The 23,228-nt window shown below is 47.0% G+C and overlaps 1 protein-coding gene across 3 annotated transcripts in view; it reads right to left on the bottom strand.

The window, feature by feature from the left end:
- RERE (arginine-glutamic acid dipeptide repeats) overlaps window positions 1-23,228 on the bottom strand; it is a 282,778-nt gene that overhangs the window by 129,414 nt on the left and 130,136 nt on the right. The gene's annotated exons all lie outside the window — the stretch shown is intronic.

Here is a 23,228-nt window from a genome sequence, read left to right on the forward strand (position 1 = left end):
AGGAGCTTCTTCTGTTCTGAAGAAGCGTCTTGGATGAGAGGAGAACTGAAGAAGCTTCTTGGATGAGAAGCGAAAGGTCTTCAAGGAAAAAAAACACACAAAAAAAGGCCAGGTGCCTTTCGAAAAAAACATCTTTGGGACAACCATAGCTTGGATGTCTGAGAATCTCCAGACAATGCTATAAAATGTGACACTCTCTCTCTCTCTCTCACACACACACATACACACACACACACACCCCAAAACAAGCAGAGTTATTAAGATCATTTTTTAAGGACCAGGGCAATGCAGAAAAACGTCATGTCTCTTCTCCAAGGCTATGTGTTAGCTCGCCCGCTACATTTTCCACATCTAGATGATGGCATCATGTAGGACTGTGTTGGCAAAATGAAACGGGGGCGTGCTGGGAACAGGAAGAGCAGCCGCCCGGTGTGCATGCACGTGCCGGGAAGATGATCTTCCGGTTTCCAGCATGCACATGCGCACCGGCCACCTGGTTGTTTTTGGCGCACATGTGCGCGCGAAGTTGAGCTGGCCGGTGCCCATGCGCATGCCGGAAACTGGAAGATCATCTTCCTGGCACGTCCATGCGCACTGGGCAGCTGCTCTTCCTGTTTCCTGTGCTCCCGCGGGCATGAAGATCATCTGGCCAGCGCGCTATAACCCGGAAGAGCAACAGATGACGGCTCGCGTTCCCAGAGAGAGAGAGAGATGGCTCTGCGTGCCACTTCCGGCATGTGTGATATAGGTTCACCATCACAGATCTAGGATTCCTCCCAAATAGGGCATCCCCAATGAGAAGATGACTCTCCCCTATCTCCCCCCCCAAACATCTGTCACAATCTCCCAATTTTGCTCTAACGCTCCCAGAGTTTCTATCTTATTGATTTGATTGATCGATTGATCGCATTTATATGGGGTTGATCTCGTGGTGTTTCTTCCCTCCAGTTACGTCTAAGTCTCTCTTCATATCAGCGTTCCAGAAAAGCCCCTCCTGTGGAAAAGACTGCAAAGCAAACATCTTTCAAAGTTCTTTTACTAGCGTAGGTAAACTGGCGCAACTGGGGAAAACCCAAATCTGGGGATCCGGGTTTTTCCTCAGTAAGACAACCTCCAAAATCCCCACCCCTCCTTGACCCCTCTGCCAATCACATGTCCCACTCCTCCTCTGACGGCCAGGTCTGGGAAGTCTGTATCAAGCGTGGCCACAAAGCCTCTGCAGCTTTGCCAAATTCCTGTCAGAGTTCTCAGGGCAGGCAGGAATCCAAGGTGTGACTTCAGCAACCAGATGAGACTTTGCTTGATTCAAGGAATGCCAAAAAGCAGATCCTTTATATAGGCCATGGGGTGTGGCTCCATGACTCAGCACTTATCCAGGCCTGCCCCTCCCTTCCTTTTGCTGATGTCGCCTCTCCATTCTCCGGAAGCGGGGATCCATCCACTGTGTCTTTCCGTCCTCCTGCTCTGCTGCCGGCACTTCTAGCACGTGGCTGGCTTCTTGCTCACACGCTGTAGGAGGGAGGTTTGTTTGCTCATTCTGTCTGGGCATGGTGCCAGGGCTGGGGGCTGGAGGCATGCCAGGCCATTCTTCTTCACTATCAGTCTCTGGCTCAGATAGCAGGAGATGGGAGGGGCCAAGCTGAGGAGAGGAGGGCGGGTGAGGCACAACACACATGCTCCAGTCGCCAACCATCCCATCTCGAGATATCACTCTGGCCACTCCTTCTCCAGATGCAGGCTCGACCTGACCTTGACCGGCAGGAAGAATGTTATCATGTCTAATGGCCCACTCTACCAAATCCCCCCTCCTACTTTTTGTATGGCTTCCGAAGCTGACATTCATGGGGCTTCCTCTGCTCGGCCAAGCTGTAGATTTCCTACTTGTCTGTATCATCATCGTTCCCTACAGTTTCTTAAGTCTATGTTTCAAACCTCTCACTCCCCCAAAGGTATTGCTACACCCCTAAATTAATAACACAATGTCCTTGGGTGAATGGGGCGGGGGAGGAAGGTGCGGAGTAGCTTAAAGAGGAGTGCTAGCAAACCAGGAGTTTTCAGCTGAGCTATTTGTGGTTGTCGCTTTTTTTCTTCTTCTTCTTCTTCTTCATCTTAAACAGAGGTTTCAACGATCTGTGTAGATGAAAATGTGAAGATGAAATTCGCAGACAGGCACCTGCAGGCGGTTATATGGAATTCACAGATCCGTCTGAACAAAGCCGGCTCACTGCATCTGGGAGACGAGCCAAGCGGAGCCAATCCGAGGGCTTTTATGACTCTGTTTCATCAGATCCACGAAAAGCTCTCCAGCTGTTGGATCACATATATCTGTGAACTCTTTAAGATGCTCGGGAGCGGGAACAGAGAATAAAAGGAGTGCCTCAGAGAATTGGAAATCAGGAGAACAAATCTTTACAAACAATACCTTCCTGGCAATGCTAACATTTACTCTATATCCTTTGGGCCTAGAGCTATGTCTAAGAAGTCCATTATTCACATCTAAATACTTTCTTTAAATAATAATCATAATAATCATAATAACAATAATATTGCAATTCTATCCAGCTGTTATCTATGCAGTAAAGTATCTTTAGTTCCTTCCGTTATTTCAGTTTGCAGAATAACAGAGTTGAAAGGGACATTGGAGGTCTTCTAGTCCAACCCCCTGCTCGAGCGGGAAATCCTATGCCATTTCGGATAAGTGGCTGTTCAGTCTCTTCTTATGTAATGGTGCGTCCACAACTGCTGAAGGCAAGCCGTTCCACTGGTTAATTGTTCACCCTGTGTGGAAATTTCTCCTTAGTTCTAGGTTGTTTCTCTCCTTGATGAATTTCCATTCGTTGCTTCTCGTCCTGCCTTCAGGTGCTTTGGAGAATAGGTTGACTCTCCCCCCTTCTTTGTGGCAGCCCCTCAAATATTGGATGACTGCTATCATGTCACCCCTACTTCGCACTAGACTAGACCAGGAGTCGGCAACCTTAAACACTCAAAAAAGAGCCACAAAGGTCCTAACCGGAAGTCCCCTGTTCGATTCTGGAGCCGACCGGAAGTCGGGTTCCCTCACCACAGAACCTCCTCCTAGTCGGCATTCTTTCTCCTAGTCGGTATTTCTTTTTCAGGCCATCGCAGGTTCGTTGCCAGAGCTGATATCTGTAGCAAGAATAAACTGCTGGCAAATACAGTCGGCTCGTGTGTCTTCTGAAGGGTGGGGCAGAACACAACGTGGTACCTTGGTACTCATCGTTAATTGGTTCCGGAAGTATGACGAGTAGCAAAAATGATGAGTATCCAACAAATTTGTTTCGGATGGAGAGGTTAACAAGATATGAGGCAGCCAACACCCACCAGTTCTAGCTTGCACTTTGAGTACCAAACCGACGACGAGTGCCGGGACAAAAATTTTTGAGTCGAGTACCAAACTTGATGAGTTTCAAATCAGTTGAGTACCGAGGTACCACAGTACGTGTTTTAGCCTTTCTATGGTGGTGGCCAATGTTCTGTGGTCTCCTCCCCTTCTCCACTCGCAATCTGTCTCCTCCTCCTCTGCCAAACCCCATGAAGAGATGCCCCACTGACCTCTGCCAACCACATCCCAGCCTTCTTCTTGCTGAACAGAAAGTTCATTTCCTGCCGAGGGTTGAGAGGAGTAACCATGGTGACCGCAGGGTCACCAAGGCCTGCAAACATCCCTGGCGTCCAATGCCTACATGCGAAAGCCATGGTTTTGCTATCCACACATAGTCAGTTATTGGGGGCCGGAGCCGGGAATGACGTGTCCCTGGGACCCGACCCAAGGCGAAGGGCGAGCGGGTGGCACGCTTCCCCCTGGTGAGCAGAATGGGCAAAGTGCGGAGATTAGCTCGGCCGCGTGGCAAAAGCAAGATATATAGGGCAGAGCGGATGGGGGGAGTGGTGAGCCGGCGGGCCCAACCAGAGGTGGTATTTGCCGGTTCTCCAAACTACTCAAAATTTCTGTTACCGGTCTCCTGAACCGGTGTGGTACCACATCTGGACATGAGAAGTTAGGGCCCACAAACAGGTCCGATCCTGGTGTGGCCCAAATCAAGAATCCGATTGTAACCCGCCAGATACCCCTTCTTGGAAAAAAAAGGACGAGAAAGTCCGAAAAGAGATGTATATCTAAGTTGCTACTCTTCATTTCCTTTCCTCAGCTTGCACTGCTGCGGTTACTAAGCTGGGTTGTGAAACGTCTGCAAGAAAACCCACCAAGCTCAGAGAGAACCCAGGACTCCACGGATGAGAGACAGTTGCCTTATCTTGAGAGCTTTTTTGCGCATTTCAGCCGAGATGAACCAAGCCAAGTCTTGCCTTCTGCTTTTGATGTCCTTTGTTGAACTCCAGCGCCCGGAGTCTTTATCTATTTCTGATCTCTGTCGGGGAACCGGGATATCATTTTTGTTTGGGAAAGGAAGCGGACGGCCTCTTTCAAAGCCCAGGAAGCTCCCCGAGTCAGTGCAATCCAATTAGGTGCCCGGCAGGATACAGGACGCTCTAACAATGCAAGCTTGTCTCTTTCCAAAGGGATCGTGCCATGGGCTCTCCATGGGGGGCTTTTTTTCTCAGGGAGACACAAAAAAAAAGGACCCTTCTCTTGAAAATCATCCCTGGGTGCTCTCTCTCTCTACACACACACACACACACACACACACACACACACACACACACACACACACACGGAGTCAACTCACACCTTTCGGATTCCAAGTTGAGCTTAAAAAAAAAAAGCTTCTTCGGTTGTGCTTCACAACCCTGTCAGAGTCTTTTCTCCTTCCTTCCTTCCACTGGCTGGCTTCTCCAGGGCAGGATAATAATAATAATAATAATGATGATGATGATGATGATGATGATGATGATGATGATGATGATGATGATGATGCAACCAAAAAAGGGGTTTCGCCTTGGAATGGGGCACAATTACGATCTGCATAACATTTGCACTTCGCCTGATGTCTCCCATTTGGGCCTTTTTTGTTTGTTTGTTTGCAACTCTAAGAACCGAGCTAGCCAATTTTAGAACGTTCTGGAACTACCATATTTTTCAGACCATAAGACGCACCTAAATTTAGAAGAGGAAAATAACAACAAAAAAATTTTTTGGCCTCCACGCACCCCATTTTCGAGGCTTTTTTCAGCCTGTTTTTTCCAAATATGAAAAAAGTCTCAAAAATAGGCAGAAAAAAACCTTGAAAAAGGCCAAAAAAAGCCGGAAAACAGGCCAAAAAAAGCCCTGAAAAAGGCCAAAAAAAAGCCCTGAAAAAGGCCAAAAAAAGCCCCGAAAATAGGCCAAAAAAAGCCCTGAAAAAGGCCAAAAAAGCCTCAAAAACAGGCCAAAAAAAGCCCTGAAAAGGCCAAAAAGCCTCAAAACAGGCCAAAAAGCCCTGAAAAGGCCAAAAAGCCTCAAAACAGGCCAAAAAGCCCTGAAAAGGCCAAAAAGCCGAAAAACAGGCGAAAAAAGCTCTGAAAAGGCCAAAAGCCTCAAAACAGGCCAAAAAGCCCTGAAAAGGCCAAAAAAAAAGGTTTGAAAAGGCTGAAAAAGCCCTGAAAAGGCCAAAAAGCCCTGAAAAAGCCCTGAAAAAGGCCGAAAAAGCCTCAAAAACAGGCCAAAAAAGCCCTGCAAAAGGCTGAAAAAAGCCCCCAAAACAGGCCGAAAAAAAGCCCTGAAAAAGGCCAAAAAAGATCCCCCAAAACAGGCTGAAAAAAAGCCCTGAAAAAGGCCCAAAAAAAGCCCTGAAAAAGGCTGAAAAAAGCCCCAAAATCGGGGCATGTGGAGCCCAAAAAACAGCTGGCTGGCTGGGTGGGGCTTCAGCAATATTCAGTCTATAAGACGCACAGACATTTTCACCCCCTTTTGGGAGACCAAAAAAGTGCGTCTTATAGTCCGAAAAATGCAGGAAACGTCTTTTTTTTTTTTTACTATTAGGCAAACGACAAAAGGTCCTTTCAAGAAGACGAGAGATGAGAGGAGAGAGAGAGAGAGAGAGAGAAAGAGAGAGAGACGCTGAAGTGCGCCTTCTGGAAGGCTCTGCTGCGGGACAGCCGGCAAAATTCCATTTATCAAGATCTGCGAACAGCTCGAGGCAATTAACTTTATCTGGAGCTGCGGTTAATAGCGATAATGAAAGCATCTCGTCTTGGCAACGCTAAGAACAGACTCTTCCTGAGTGCCACATTCTGTCAATATGTCTTTTAATTCCCATTTTAATTTATCGGGGGGGAAAAAAAACAAAAAATACCCCCAATCCTCTAATAATGTGTCCGCCCGATGCAAAGCCTTTGCGCTTCCTTCCTGACTTTCGCCAGTGAGCTCGGACACGTCTCAGGCCAGGGGGAAGGAAATGGGTAGAGATAGTCCTCGATTTGTGATCGCCGCGGAGGCCAGCGTTTCCGTTGCTAAGCAAGACAGTTGTTTTGACCCCGTTTTACGACCTTTCTTGCCACCGTTGTTCCGTGAATCACTGCAGTTGTTAAGTGAGCCATGCGGTTGTTAAAAGAGAATCTGGCTTCCCCATCTCGACTTTTGCTTGTTAGAAGGGCGCAACCGGGAGGCTGCAACCGTCATAAATACGAGTCCGTTGCTAAGCGTCTGATTTCTGATAACGGGACCATACAAAAAACCAAGAGGCTACGGAGGGTGCGAATGGCTGAATTTCAAACGAGAACCTAACGTGGCATCTGAAGCGGGGGCCAGAGTTCAAATCTTTTCCCATCCATACCAAACCCCGAAATCTAACGAGTTACATGTTACAAGCAAGAATCTGGAAGAAAGTCTGAAATCTTTTCTTTCTTTCCTTCCTTCCTTCCTCTTCCTTTCCTCCCCTCCCTCCCTCCCTCCCTTCCAATCTTTCCTTTTCCTTCCTCGCCTTCCTTTCCTCCCTCTTCTTTCATTTTCCCCTCCCTCCCTCCCTCCCAATCTTTCATTTTCCTTCCTCCTTCCCTTCCTTTATTTCTTTTTCCCCTTCCTTCTTTCCTCCCTCCCTCCCAATCTTTTGTTTTCCTTCCTCCTTCCCTTCCTTTCCTCCCTTTCTCTTTCTTTTTCTCCTTCCTTTCTTTCCTCTCTCCCTCCCCATCTTTCCTTTTCCTTCCCTTCCCCTTCTTTCTTTTCCTCCCTTCCCTTATCCTTCCCCCTCCCTCCCTCCGTTCTCTTTCCTTTCCTCCCTTCCCTCCACTCCTGGATGACAAAGATGGCAGCCCTGTCCCTTAAAAGTCCTTGGCAAGCCCGAAACACCCTTTTCAGGAGGAGGAGGAGGAGGAGGAGGAGGAGGAGGAGGAGGAGGAGGAGGAGGAGGAGGAGGAGGAGGAGGAGGAGGAAGCTGGGCTGTTCTTGTGGAAGAGGGAAGGGTGGGAAATCCGTATCATACCGAGGGAGGAGAGGGCTAATGGGAGAGGAACGCCAGCGGAAGAGTGACAGGTGAGGAGGGGGGAAACTCCCCGCCTCCTCCATCGCTGCTGACAACAAACAAATCGCTGGTTCTGATCTTTTAGCACCATTCCTGCCAAGCAGGCTTCAAGGCAGGCGGCTGCTGGCTCCTTGTCAAGGAAACGGCTGCTTTGGGTGGGTGGGTGGGTAGGGGGGGGCTCCCCTCCCCTTCCCCTCCCCCCCCCCCCGCTCCCCCAGGCTCCAAAGGGCCCTTTCCAATTTGCTCCCTTCGCCTTGAAAGATGCCAGGCAGCGGGCACTTCGCTTCCCCCAAACGATTCCTTTTTCTTTCTTTTTTCTTTTCTTATAAAAGGCTCTTCTGGAGAATCCATTTTCTTCCAAGGGGGCGGCCGCCGCTGCTGTTTAATGGACTGTCAGTATAATTTAGATTTCATCAATTTGGGCTCATTCAAGCCTAGCTCCTGATTGTACAGTAAATGGAACATATTTCTATTCAACAAAATTAATGATAGTTAATTCTCCTCTGGAACAGAGAGGCGCCCCCCCCCCACTTTTCTCCGTCTCTCTCGCTCTGTCTCTCTCTCCATTTCATGAAAGCTACAGTTCTTCGGTTCCTGCATCACCATTACGCGATTTCCTCCGTTCCAATTATTCCCTTCTATACTTTCCACCATGGCAGCTCCCCCCCCACCCCCTTTCTTTCTTTTAACTATGGATCCCATTGCAAGGCTAAGGGGCATTTTGATCTCTTCCCAGTTCTGACATAAAGACATGCAACTTTCACGCAAAGGATGGACGGATGAGAAAGGAAAAAAGGGAATGACAGGGGAGAAATTTTAGGGCACCCCAACTCCCAATCCAGGTTGGAGGCTCTTTTCCTCCTCCTCCATCATCATCATCATCATCATCATCATCATCATCATCATCATCATCTTCTTCTTCTTCTTCTTCTTCTTCTTCTTCTTCTTCTTCTTCTTCTTCTTCTTCTTCTTCTTCTTCCTCTTCCTCTTCCTCTTCCTCCTCCTCTTCTTCCCCTTCCTTTTCTTCCTCTTCCTCTTCTTCTTTCAACCCCATAATCCCTTGCAGGGTGGAGTCTGGGCAACTGAATGGCACTAGCAGTGTGTTTTTTACTGGCCGGATGCCCTTCCTGTTGCCAATGCTGAACTTTTGCTCAGCAGAAATATTCTCATTGTGCCCAGAGAGAGAAACATCTGCCTCTACCTAGGATCGAACTCACAGCCCTCCTGATTGTGAGGTGAGAGCTCCCACCTCTAGGCCACTGCACCATGCCAGGCTCTTTTCTCCCATGAAAAGCAAAAGAAAAAAGAAAAAGAAAAAGAAATCGGTGTTTAAATAACAAATAACAGGTGAAGATGGTCGTGCTGAGTTGGAAAAACAGCACAAGACCCTGTAAACGTTCGGAGTCCCTGTCTTCCCTCTAAGGCACGGGGACTACATGTCCCACAATTCCTCCACACCGGAAGGAAACCCAAGACGCAAGACTATAGAAGGGAAGGGTCTTAAAAAGACTGGGTTCAAGTAAAGTTTCCTGTCCCAGCTCCTGGTTGTTGACCTGTCTAGTTCTGGGTATGAAAAGAGGTGCCGTGAACAATGTATTGCTTTCTTTCCTTCCTTTGTCCTAAATCCAGATGTGACCCTTGGCCAGATGCTGACCAGGAAGCGAAACCTTCCACTGGCATCCGCATGAGATGTGAATTAGATGCCTGGGCTATTTCTCACCTCCACCTCCGACATCCGTCGCCTACTAACTAAACCGACCACTTTCATGGCTGTCCGTTCTCCTTCCAGCTCGGGCCTTCAACCGAGCCCATTTATCTGTCATATCCTTGGCACTAAGTGCACGACAACCATCAGCGGCTGTCTGTCAGCCCCACGCGGGATGGGAAGACAGAACCCAACGGCTTCTTTGCAGCTCCAGAAAAACGGAGAGGCCATGGCGAAACGTCCAGGAAAAAAAGATGGCGAGACGTCCAGGGGAAAAAAAGAGGGGCGTTGATCGTGGGTTCCTTCTTTCTGGCCATTTTGGACCCCCACCCCACCCTCACCCCCACCCCCCAACAAGGAAAGAGCTTCCCACCACTAGGCTGTAGTGGGAAATAAGCTGCCTTTCCTGCTTTGCCAGAAGCACCGCTGGGCCTCCCCGCTGCACAGTTGCTCCCAGCAATTGAGTGCCGTCTCTCGTCAGCCGTTTACCATCCATCAACCCAGCATTTTTACAATCAAGCCCCAGAACCTTTCAACCAGCCATTTATGCTTAAAAGGTACAACAGCTACTTGCCTTTCTGAGCTAGGCGTGTGTGTGTGTGTGTGTGTGTGTGTGTGTGTGTGTGTGTGTGTGTGTGTGTGTCTGCTTTTTCCCACCCACCCTGGTACTCTTTAAGCCATAAATGGAATCTGACACGTTCGATAAAAGAAAAGGGAGAAGGAGGCATATATATTCCTGGCCATCTCTCCTCTAACCTCTTAGTTGTGTCTTTCTCGAAAGAAAGAAAGAAAAATCCTAAGAAATTGAGAGTCAATCTAGACAATGAGGGGACAGAGCAGAGGGAAAGGAGGGAGGGAGGGAAGAAGGAAGGGAGAGGAGGGAGGGATAAAATGGAAGAAGTGTGGGAGGGAGGGAGGAAGGAAAGAATAAATGGAGAGAAGTAGACATGGAGGGAGGGAGGGAGGGAGGGAGGGAGGGAGGGAGGAAGGAAGGAAGGAAGGAAGGAAGGAAGGAAGGAAGGAAGGAAGGAAGGAAGGAAGGAAGGAAGGAAGGAAGGAAGGAAGGAAGGAAAAAAGAGATAAGGTAGAATTATGAGGCTAGCGTTCACTGCCACTCATGGACTCAATGCTCAGGGCCTTGCCTGCAAGAGAGGATGCTGCTGGGGCATTGAGAAAGACAGTCATTCGGAAATCAAAGGCCAAAGGATTCCTTTAGGACTGTCTGACCAAGAGATTCCACTGCTCCCCAAAATGACATTTGGTCAAATTCTCGACCTTGACCTCCAAAAATTTCCCCAGTATGGAGGGCAGCAACTCTCAGCCCTCCAGGCGGCTCTAATCCCGGCACAAACTGAATCCTTTCGCCAGGATTCATTCTTTCTTTCTTTCTTTCTTTCTTTCTTTCTTTCTTTCTTTCTTTCCTTCCTTCCTCTCTCTCTCTTTCTTTCCTTTCTCTTCTTTCTCTCTCACTCCTTCCTTCCTTCCTTTCTTTTTCTTTCTTCTTTTTTATGTTTCATGAAAAAAGATCCGTGCAGATTGCTAAAAAGTCGAAAGCGACGGTGGTTTTAATACCCAACCTCCATTTATCAGTCTTTAAGAGCGGCACCATCTGTCAAGCAATAACAGCTGCTCCATATTTTAAAAGCCAGAACGCCGCCTGCCTGACACATTCGTGCTAAGGGGGTGGCGAAGGGAGACGAGGTAGCAGGTTTCCACCTTATAATGCTCATTTTTTGGCAGGCGGCAAGAGGCCACCGACTACTGCTTGGCTACCACGATTAAAAGCCAAGGGTTTTTTTCTCTCCCTTTCTGTCTCTCTCTCTCCCTCTCTTCTCTCTTTCCTTCTCCCTCTTTCTCTATATCTCTCTCCCCCTTTTCTGAATCTCTCTCTCCCTCTCTTCTCTTTCTCTATATCTCTCTCTCCCTTTCTGTATCTCTCTGTGTGTCTGTCTCTCTCTCCCTCTCTTCTCTCTCTCCCTCCCTCTTTGTATCTCTCTCTCTCTCTCCCTTTCTGTATCTCTCTCTGTGTCTCTGTCCCTCTCCCTCTCCTCTCTCTCTCTGTATCTCTCTCTCTCTCTTTCTCCCTTTCTGTCTGTCTGTCTGTCTCTCTCCCTCTCCTCTCTCTCTGTCTCTCTTCTCTCTCTTTCACTCTCTCTGTCTCTGAGGAGCAGCACTGACTGACAAAGCACGTAAGCCTCACATCGCCATGCCTTCCACTTTCAGCGTTGCAAACATCGGAAGCCAAGGATATGGACAGATAATTTCTTTTTTTATCCCAGAGCTAATTGCACTCAACAATGAACTAAAGGGCCACCGTCAGCGAGCTGTTGGACAGCATTACTTGGTCTGTTGTGTCGATTTTTGGGTGGGTTAGGGGTGGGTAATTTTGGTAGTTGGGGGTGTGTCTGGGGATTGTCATGTGTGTTGGGCTTGGTCTCTAGGTGTTATATGAATTTCCTTGTATGGGTATACTGTGTATATACATACAGTGACAATATATGCATTCCCTTCTCTGAAAGCCGCACATTTGCCAGGCGCTGGGAGACGCAGCGCGTTGCTGCGCAGGAGTTCTCCTCGAAACCAAAACCGAGCATTTCCTTTCAGACCCACGGGCCAGGCTCAGGAAATGCTCTGGCTGAACATGAGAAGGCTGTGTTCCGTGGTTCAATCCCCGGGAGCTTCCAGGTTGCGCTGGGGGGGGGGAGGGGGGGGCAGCCCTGGAGTTCCTGGGATACGCCGCAGGCAGAGAACTGGGTGACGACCTCGGCTGGAAACTCCTGGGCTAAGAGAAGCAGGTCCCGAGCCCTCCAACTTCTATGGGGCAGGGCTATCCGACGCACGTGGTAGGAAAGAGCAGAAGAGGACAAACACCAGCGAGATGGATGGTAATGGTGCACCTTCGGATGGAAGGGAGAATCCGAGGCCCAATAATGGAAGGTGTTTTTTTTCCCGTTTAAGACTTCATGGACCTTGCTGCCTTGGTCAGTTGAACAGGATCGCAGCAAGAACAGAGAAGCGGATACGCCGTTCCTTAAAAATGCAGCCACAGGACACGCCCTGCCAAAAGGCAACCTTTGCATTCGGGAGTTCTGCCTCAGTGATGAAAACCATCCAATTCTGCTTTGTCCCACCCATCCCCAAAGGGGGCTGAGCAAGGGGAGGGGAGGGGGACCCCTTGGGTCATGAGAAGGAAACAACTTTCCTCCCACTTAAGCTCGGGTGGGTCCAAACCGGGGAGACGTCTGGATCAATTCAGAGTGTGCAACCATTTAAAAAAAAAACGACGACTCGGGATCTCAAAATTTCAGCCCAGCCAGACATTAAATAGGCTTTTAAGACACACATACACACACACACCCCAAAAAATCCCACTTGTTGCTCAAGCCAATCAAGTCTCGATAGAAGAGAATGTCTACAGCTCAGGGGGTGAACTGTGGGGGTCCTTGGTGCTCTCTGAGCTTGGTGGCTTTCTGGCAGACGTTTCATGACCCAGCTAGGGAATGTCGTCAGTGTACTGACCATCACATCATCATTGCACTGAAGGACGTTACCTAGTTGGGTCATGAAACGTCTGCCAGAAAACCACCAAGCTCAGAGAGCACCAAGGGCCCTACAGGTGAACCCTGAGCTACAAATATTCTCTTCTATTGGTGGTATTCTATTCCAGGGGTCTCCACCTTGGTCCCTTTAAGACTTGCGGACTTCAGCTCCCAGCTTTGCTGGCGGAGGGACTCTGGGAGTTGAAGTCCACAAGTCTTAAAGGGACCAAGGTTGGAGACCCCTGTTCTATTCCGCTCCATTCCGCAACACCACTCCCTCCTAGCCCTGATGATGTTACCTAGTTTGGCAATGAAACGTCTGCAAGAAAACCGCCAAGCTCACGGAGCCCCCAAGCAAGCTCCACCATCAAGTAAACGGGAGAGAACGGCACAGAACCCAGAGACAGGCGGCGGGTTTCGCATTCACGGCCTGATTTTGGCTACTTCTTTTGTCTGCAAGACCTCGGCTATTTCATTTCTTCCTTTCCCTCCCCCCCCTCGTCTCCCACCCTCTTTTGGGTCTTTTTGCTTTTTCCTTTCTGTAATTCTGGCTTACCGGCTTCTCTCTCTCTCTCTCTCTCTCTCTCTCTCAGCTGGTGAAGCTGTCAGAACAAATAGCAGGCAATATATGGGAGTAAAGGCAAACCACACGGGTCAATGTCAAACAGAAGTCAATCACTCTCGGGGCCCCGAAAGGCAAAAGGCGAGCTTTTCAATTTCGCTCATGTCCTCCCATCTAAAAAGCGTCAGACTGCTTAAAAACAAAACAAAACGTGAGCCTCGCCAAACCTCTTCCCATTTGCTCTATTCATCGGGGGGTTTCTTTTCAAAAGCATCTTTTCCCTTCCTCCTCCCCCCCTCTTTTTTCCCCCCTTCCTTCCTTTTTTTGCACAAACACCGTCCCTCCCTTTGATGCCAACACCGTCAAAGAGCAGATGGGGGAATTGGGCGGGGGGAGGGGGCCCTCCGCCACCTCCTCCTCGGAGGATCGGGCAAGGGAAAAGCGTCGAGGTATAATTATTATAAAGGGAACATTTAACAATTAATTGAGCCGGCAGAAGCGGAAGGCCTCCCGAGCTTCGGATTTCAACGGCTTGCTTGCCTAAGCAAAAAAAGGGCAGAGGGTTTGAACGGCACCCTAGGAGATCTCAGCCCAATTAAGCACTGGGTAAATAAAATAAAAATAAAATCTGGCTCGCCTCCTCGGCCAAGATGCAAATGTGCTGGAGAGAGATGAGAAGAGGAAAAGGAAAGAAAAAAAAAGAAAAGAAAGATAAAATACATCAAAGAGCAACCCGAACACCTTCTGCTGTTGTCTTGTTGCGTTTCGCAGGTAATCCGAGCGACGCCAGGCAGGGGGTTCAGACACAACGCAACTCCCGCCCTCCCCAAAAATAAAGACCTCCCCAAAAATAAAGACGCAGGAGGTGACAAAAATCACAAAGCCATTATTAGCAAGCAGGTGAAACGGGAATGCGCCAGAAAGGTGAGAGGGAGGGGGAAACCAAGCCCACTCCCCTCCCGATCCTGGCATGTGTGGGTCACCGCCAAGGGCAGCAGGTTTCCCCTACTTTGCTGGCCCGGAGGAATGTAAAAGATTGCACAACGTCTCCAGGGCAGGGAGTTTCCAGGGGAAGTGGTTTTCATGGGGCACAACCGAACCGCAATCTTTTGTGTGCTCTTTTGTGTGCAGAAGCCCTCGAGGCGGATGGCTGAGTTAGGACTCGGCTCTGAAACCAGGTCGCCTTGCAAAATGAGGAGGGAGACCCTGCTTCTGCCTCAGTTTTGGCCTTTTCAACTCAAAAAAGCAGTGGGGGACGGACGGACTTCCAACGAGTCGCACCCATCTGCTTTGGGCAAGGAGAAGGGGACAACCTTCAGCCCCATAGATGGCAGCTGAACGGGTCCGGTGAATGACTCACCGCCTATCTCAGGGGTCGGCAACCTTAAACACTGAAAGAGCCACAAAAGCCCTAACCGGAAGCCCCCCGTTCAATTCTGGAGCTGACCGGAAGTCCGGTTCCCCCCACCATAGAGTCTCCTCCTAGTGCGGCCTCCTTTTTCCTCTACCTGTCCTAACCGAAAGCCCCATCAATTGTGGAGCCGACCAGCGACAGGGAGCCGCAGCAGAGGGATGAAAGAGCCACATGCGGCTCCAGAGCCCCGGGTTGCCGACCCCTGGCCTATCTGTATAGATCAGCAGGAAAATCAAATCTTTTGTGGAGCATTAAATTTTGTGGCTTTATTCACCAAGCGGATTCTTGCATCTCAGCCTCATGGCACCAATCTGATCCGGACAAGAGAAGCAAACTTATCCGACAAGGTGGGAGGCGACACAGGTGAGATGCTGGGGGTATTATTACCTCCTGCTAAATCAGGGTCGGTCAATGTAGGCAACTGCATGTGCATGCTCAGTGTGCGCCAAATTGTGCTGCATGTGCGCTGCATGCGCACACAGTACACACCAAAAGGAAGCTTTGGAAGGTAAGTAGAACAGCGAGGGGGGGGATCAGCTGTGCTGCATGATTTCCTGCTTTCTAGCAAAGCTAAACCCCAAGGCACAGCTGATCATCAGAATAATCAGTTCAGAGGAACCAGTAGCATTTTTTACTACCGGTTCGACCAAACCGGTAGCTAAATACCGGTTAGACTGAACTGGTAGCTTTTTAAACTACCGGGTCGCCTGAACTGGTAGTTTTTATCACTACCGGTTCGCCTGAACCGAAGCGAACCAGTAGCATTTCACCCCTGGGTGAAATCGAGAAACCCATTTCTCGGGAGTGGATTCATTTCCAAGCCACTTTAAGTTCATGCGGAAGATATCTGCAGACTGGGGAGAATTCTCAAAGTTTGCCGAAGTTCAAAAGTCTTCTGGGATCTCCCACGCCTCCCCGGGAGGCTGGATGTATTCAGAGGTCCAGGAAGCAACCCTGCAAGGTTTTTGAACATTGAGGAAGAACTGTGGCTTGATCCTGGCTATCTCGGCTGTCAGTCACGTAAAGAATCGCTTTACAAATTCCAGCTTGCTCCGGTTTTCCAATGGCGCTGCCACGTACGACTTCCAAAAGCCACTTCAACCTTTGGAGTCAAGTGCTTCTCTCAACCGCGAGGGCTCCTTAACCCAGCTTTTTTCTGGGCCAGGGACTTGGGAAAAATAATACTGCTCCTCTCCCAGAGCTTGGCAGGGGACGAAGTCTCTTCCAGCCCATCTTTGTTCGCCCCGAGCCTTTTCCCATCCATTTCTAAACATGCTTTGGCAGAAAAACTTGCCTCGGGAGGGGTAGAAGATTGGAGCCAAAAAAAGAGAGCCCACAAGAACTTGGGAGACAAAGAAAAGTTGAGGACCACCAATTAAAAAAAAGCTGTTTATCTAGAAAAAGACGGCACGGTCAACAGGAAGGGGCCGATTTTAACTTGGCTGTCTCCCGTTTCCATTTTTTTTTAAAAAAGCAAGCATTCATTATTTCCTTGAACTATTTAAGTAAAAAGGAAAAGGTTTCCTTGTCCAGTCACGTTTGAGTCTAAGGCGCCGATACTCATTTCCCTCTCTTGGCTAAGAGAGCCAAGGTTGTCTGAAGATATTTTCCATGGTCAGGTCATAGCTATAGGCCAAAGGCTCACTTGATACTCTTACCTTCCCACTGTAGTGGTACCTATTAGTCTACTCACATTTGCATGCTTTCGAACTGGTAGGTGGGCAGGAGTTGAGGCAAGGACAGGAGCTCACCCAGTCATGGGGCGCTTGGGTCTCGAACCTGGACTGTCAGCTTTCTATAACCACTGAGCCATCGCACCTTTTAAGTGGTTAAGTATGACCTAGTAAATCAAGATTAAATTAAGAGCAATGCCTCCATTAGAAGGTGGGGAAACCTGTATCCGGAAGTATCCTTTCCCACGGACGGCATCACTGTTAAAGATCCAGCTCCACAGGGATTTAGGATGAAGGCATGGCTGTTAAAGACCCAGCTCCACAGGGATTTACGAGGTTACGGATTCCGAATAGGAAAAGGGGAGGCGGAAGGAAAAAGGCTGGCCAGAATGCTGGGAATTTAAAGCTTGTTGCTTCAAAAGTGGTGTGTGCTGCAGTGCTATTTAACACACACACCCATCCCGTTTTCGTGGCAAGAATTTTAAAAGATGACAGAAGGTATTTTTAAGGGACAATGCTGAGCTTTTAATCCCTGGGGGATTCCTAGTGACGTTTTCCCCTCCAGCAGGAGTCAAGCAGGAAAAGACAGGGTAGCACGGAGCAGTGTGCACGGACATGAAAAGGAAATTCTCTCCCGCTCTGGCTTATCGTTTTCTGTGAACATTTCTATGAATTTAGGCCATCGGTCACACTGGTTGGGAACGGTGAGCGTCTCCACCAATGTTAAATGAAGATAAATCGAGGAAAGTTGGTAATTGTGCATGGGAACCACGGTTTTAGGTCAGTGGCTCTGTGGGTTTTGGAAGCAAAGGGATCTTCAAATATGCATTAATTGCTTCACGCCATAGAGCCAAAGAAACAAAAGCTGCATACCAAAAAGAGGCTTGGAATAAGGAACAACGCTTTGAAGGGCCCTGTCGACTCGCCCCAAAGTGCCCCAGGCCAATTGCTAATGCTAAGAGAGGAGGCCTCGCCACCCGCCTGCCTGCCTGCCTACTCCTTTCCTACGGACTCAGCAGAAGCAGCCAAAACTACATTTAGACATCACCGCCTTCCCAGCATGCGATAAAGGCAGGTCAGGCTGTCTTGTTTTGCATATAACACAACTGCTTTGGGCAGGGGCACCCATCAGCAAACCGAACAAAGGCTCAAATTAACACTCTCCCCCTGCTCTCGGTAATGGAGCCGGCACCCTTTCTCTCCGAGAAATAAGCACTTAAGAGAGAAAGGGATAAGAGACCGTGTGTGTGCCTCAACTGCTAAGTGTTCTCTTTCCCTTACAAGCAAGCACGAGGGCTGCACCCAGCCAGCTATAAAGCATTTTAACAGCTCACATCTACACGAAACAAAAGGAATGCTGGTTCCTTCCTTAAATACGGAAGGAACCTTTAGAGATGCCTATGTGCATTTTCTTTCTCTTCCATCTTCCCGTTACACCCAGAGACGATGTCCCCGCCCCCTTCTCTTTCACCAGGACTCTCTCGAAAGTGGGATTTCACTTTACCTGGAAGGGCTAGGTTTGAACAGCACATCAGAGGTTAAAACTGAAAACAGTGGTGGGATTCAGCTGGTTCGGGGCGGCTCGGACGAACTAGTTGTTAAATTTCTGGCTGGCCCCGTTGCTCCCGGCCTCTTCCAGAAGTTCTCACGCACCCTGTTTTGGCTCTCAGGTATGTGCACCGAGGCCTACTAGGCCCAAAATGGGGTGCAGGGGATGTGCAGCATGGGCTCTCCACGGCCCATTTTTGCTCCCAAGAGGCTGCAGGGAGGTCTACTAGGCTCAAAACGGGGCGCAGGGAGGCACCCACCTCTTTTGCACAAAGATTACGTCTTCGGAATCTGCCTCCATCCCACGGCAACAATGACTTGTGCACAGATACAGGCCAGATAAATGCCAGGTATGCAAAGTGACCATTTCAACAAGCAGAACCCCTCTGAAGCAGGAGATAAGATAGGACAGGATAGGATAGGATAGGATAGGATAGGATAGGATAGGATAGGATAGGATAGGACTGGACTGGACTGGACTGGACTGGAATGGAATAGAATAGAATAACAGAGTTGGAAGGGACCTTGAAGGTCTTCTAGTCCAACCCCCTGCTTAGGCAGGAAACCCTACACCACTTCAGGCAAATGGTTATCCAACCTCTTCTTTAAAACTTCCAGCGTTGCAGCATTTACAACTTCTGGAGGCAAGTTGTTCCATGGATTAGTTGTTTTGATTAATTAAAGAAAAGGGATTTAAATCCAGCTCTCTGAAATCCAGGAAATGCAACCATTTGGTAATTAAATAATCCGGCGGCAGACTTAAAAAAAATATCCTCGAAGTGGGGTGGAGCCCTTCCTACATTCTTGTTTGCTAAACCAAACATCCTTTGCGGCCCCAGCTTTTATTCCTATTTGTCTTTCTGAAGGCCCTCCAGGATTAAATCATTTTAATCCGGAGAGATTCTTTTAAATGGTTCTGGAACATCACGGCAAAAAAACCAAGAGTGTCCCTATTTCTGAGCTTCCAGAGATAAAGAGAGGTGTCAAGTCAGCCTTACACTCCATCCGATGCATCGATTAAGGGGGCTCCCCTGTCCTCCACAATCCTTTGGGAAGAAAAATATTAGGAATTTAAGACTCCTAAACCGGAAGGTGACCGACCACCTGCTTTTAATGGCACTAAGCTGATGGTGTTCTTTTCCTCCGCCCGAATCAGACCCTCCCCCCCCACAACCCTGAGGGTGCAAGGAAAAATCACAAGGAAGTGGTGATGATGTGCTTGCTTGCTGAAGCACGGGTGGCCACGGAGGAGGTGGGGAGCAGCGGTCCCTTGACAACACTTCTGAGGTGAGCGCATACGTCTCTGCGCAAGGAGGAGGAGGAGGCAAGTCCCGTAGATTTGATTTATCAACAGTCAGTTGAATCCAAAACAAGGACAAGCAAAGGACACAGCAGCCCTGCAAGCAGAGCAGCTAAATTTCGTTAAGCAACCAGGCAAGCAAGCACACAAATTTTATTCATACACCCACACACCCCTTTAGTAAAGGCAGAGCAGGGATGGTATTCACTTACTTTCCCTAATAGTTCGCAAATATGTCTGCGCGCACTCACTTTGCTCGTGCGCGACCCATCTATGCATGCGCCCAGCCTTCCATGCATGTGCTTTGCTGGCGCGCGCGCCTTCCGCGCATGAGCTTAGCCTCAAAAATGTGCATAAATAGGATGGGCGGGTGGGAGGGTTGGGTTTAGGACTTTTTACCTCCCACCCACCCTTGGCTGTGCCTGCTTCTCCACCAGGCTTCCGCCTCGGGGGATTCTCCTCTAGCTTTGCTCCTCGACTGACATGCCCCCGCCCATTCGCCATGGCCAATCGGCCACAGTCCCTCCGTCCTACACGCTTCGGCACCGCCCATTCGATGCCACACTGTTAGTCCTGGGCTTTTCATCTCCTGGGACAGTTAGCCCTCAGCCAATGGGCTAGTTGACAATGCTGGCAGCTAGAAGCCAGCTTCATTCAAAGGAGTTTTTGTTTCGGGTGGTATCTTGGCCTTAGAAACAGAGAGGGAAGGGAAGGGAAAGGAAAGGAAGGGAAGGGAAGAAAGGGAAGGGAAAGAGAGAGTGAGTGAGAGAGAGAGAACAAAAGAGAGAGAGAATGAAAAAGAGAGAAGGGAGACAAGAAGAAAGAAAAGAAAAAGAGAGGGGGGGAGAGAGAGAGAGAGAGAGAGGGAAGGAAGGGAGGGAGAGAGAGAAAAAGGAGAGGAAGGAAGGACCACAAACCCTGGAACTAGACGCAACTTCAGTGGATGCTTTGAAATAGCACAGCAATCCAGGGTTGGAAGGGACCTCCGAGGTCATCCAGTCCAACCCCCTGTTCCAGAAGGAGACCTTATATCATCTTAATATAATTAGATGTGCCTCTAACACAGAGGAGAAATTTCCAGAAAAGGGAAGGAGTTTACTAGGCAAGGCTGCCATGCAGAGGAAGGCGGAGATAGTCCCTGACTTACGACAACAATTGAGCCCAAAATTTTGGTTGCTAAGCAAGAGCACTGTTAAAGTGAGTTTTGAATTCCAGACATATAGTTGTCTGGTCCCTTCTTCTTCTTCTTTTTTTTTTTTTAATAATTTTTATTTCCATTTTCCAACATCATATTTATGTACAAACTATTATCCATCATTAATCATTAATTTTATCTATTATTGATTCAGGCCTGCCCGACTGCCACTTCCTTTCTTCACAACCTCCCTCTCTACCCTCTACTACTTTCCGATCCTTCATCTCCTTCACTTTACTACTTCCTCTCCTCCTTCCCCACTCCTCCCTTCTTCCACCCTATCTAACCTTCTTATTCCCCTCCTCCTTCTCAACTCTTTCCTACCTACTTTCTTCCCTCCTTCTACCCCTCTCTCCTTTTCTTTCTGAAATGGCAGTCGGGCAGCCCCAATATCATTTTAAATTTTAATTTCATATCTTCAAACATTATTGTACATTAATAATCAATCCATGTATCATTTCCCCCCCCTCCTCCCCCTTCCCCCTTGGACTTCCCAGAGCAAATACCGGGTATTATGACCAACAATCACAAGCTAAAGTATACAAAATATACATAACCTCCCACCCTCAAAAATTTAAAACTTTAAATCCCCTCACAATAAAAATAAAGAGATAGGAAAGAATAATAAAAAAGAAAAGAAGCAGTACCAATTTCACATATTACTTCTTCTTACAGTCCATTTTAAAATTAATCCATCTTCTCAAATTCAAATTTTTTCCACTTGTATATTTCTTCAAATTTCATAAGTCCATTTCTTAAATTACAGTCCATCTTCTCGAACTCAAATTTTCATCACATATATTTCTTCAATTGCCATAACATTTAATGTCCGTTCTTCTTACAGTCCATTTTAAAAATTAGTCCATCTCCTAAAATTCAAATTTTCCCCCCACTTGTATATTCCTTCAAATTTCAGTCCATTTCTTAAATTACAATCCAGCTTCTCAAACTCAAATTCTCATCACTTATATATTTCTTCAATTGTCATAACATTTAATGTCCGACCTTCCAATACTACTCCATCAATCAAATATCATTTCGAATAAAGTCTCTCAAATACAATATTTCCAGCTTAACTTCATAACTTTTACTGTCTATAAACGTGTCAATTAAAACAAATAATCATTTAAACTACATCCGCTATATAACAGTAAAGTTAAAATCATTACATCCACAACATTATCTAAATTCATAAATTTTACTTTCCATCCTTCACAATTAAATAATATCATCCCATAGGTTTATACCATACAAATAACAAATAACAAAAATCCTATAATTTATATCCTAAACAAATCAATTCCAAAAATTAACCATAATCATCATATTCACATCTTAAACATTCCTCCCCTCTCCTATTCTATTTTCCATCATTTCCAAACCAGTTAACTTAGCATCTAACAACAAAGGATTCCCACTCTTTAAAACATTAATATAGAAATGTCTTGCTTTCATAACTGAATTAAGAAAATACTTTCTACCTCTAAAATTCACTGACAAACCCATTGGAACTTCCCATCTAAAATATATCTGATGTTTCTTAAACTCATCCACTAAAAAGCAAATTCTCTTCTCTTTCTTAACATTTTAGGAGGAATTTCCTTCATCATTTTTATATCTTGTCCCAATATTTGAAATTTATTTTTATAAAAGATTTGTAAAATTTCATACCTAAACTTTTAGTTGTAAAATAAATAACCACATCCTCGGTACTCTATTTTGTCTTGCCCACCAAGAATTAACACGATAAATTCTTTCAATATTAATCTCAAAGTCTTCTGGCTCCACACCCTTTATCTGAGCAAAGGCTTGCATAAAAATCTCTTTTAAATTTTCCTTCCTACTTTGCTTCAACCCTCTCACCCTTATAGCATATTCCATTAATCTATATTGTAATATTACTCTTTCTTCATCGGCCCTATCTACCTTTGCCTGTATATCTTCCATCTTATTATCTAAGTTCCAATTGTTTTGATTCTTTTGAATTTCCTCTATTTTCCTTTGCAACTCTAAATTAGCTTTATTGATTTCTTCAAGATTATCTTCCATCTGAATACAAGAGCTTAATATTTGCGCAATTGCATCCTTTACCATTTTCATTTCCCTCTTCTGCTCTTCCACCACTTCCTTAAAATCCAACATCTCTTTCTCTATTTCATCAAATTTTTGATCTATTTCTGAAAAACGACTCTCCAAAAACTCCTGTAAAAAATTATTAATTCCTTTTTGATTTCTTCTTTTAATTTTTGAATCTGAACTGAAGAAATTTCAAAATTTTTAGTGACTTTTGGTACTATTTGCTTAAAAGCCATTTTTTAAAATGTAACCTAATAAAAGATTAAAAAAGGTTAAAAAAGAAAAATTCAAAAAACTTTTCTTCTAACTCACTATAATCCCAAAGAAGAAGAAAAAATATAAATCATAAAATTCTCATTTCTTCCATTTAGTCAGTATCTTCCTGTATATCTTCTAGTACATTAGCTGTTAATAAGCATTTCTTTAACTTTCATTTCCAGTACACACATTCCACAAAACGCCATTTGCTTTCTTCTCTCCTATCTTCGCAACAAATATATCCTCAGGGGCTTGCAGTCTTCTTACAAACAAATGCTAGAACTCCAGTTTCTGCTCCGTCCACATTACAATCCATCATAAATCAATATCTGTCGTGGAAACTGGACGCTGCGTTTTTTTCCTGCAAGAAAGCAGGAGCCCCCCCAGTCTGGAGCTTTTCAGGCTATGGAAGGAGCGCTCCCCTCAAGCCTCCAGAAACTTTCTGTGGCTTTTTTGGGTGTCTCAACTTCAGCCTGAATGCTCATCTCTCCCTCTTTGCCCAAGGGAAGAGACTTACAAGCTGTCGGACGATGATTTACGATG

This window comes from Ahaetulla prasina, chromosome 18 (genome assembly GCF_028640845.1).
Source record: "Ahaetulla prasina isolate Xishuangbanna chromosome 18, ASM2864084v1, whole genome shotgun sequence".
NCBI classification, from domain to species: domain Eukaryota; kingdom Metazoa; phylum Chordata; class Lepidosauria; order Squamata; family Colubridae; genus Ahaetulla; species Ahaetulla prasina.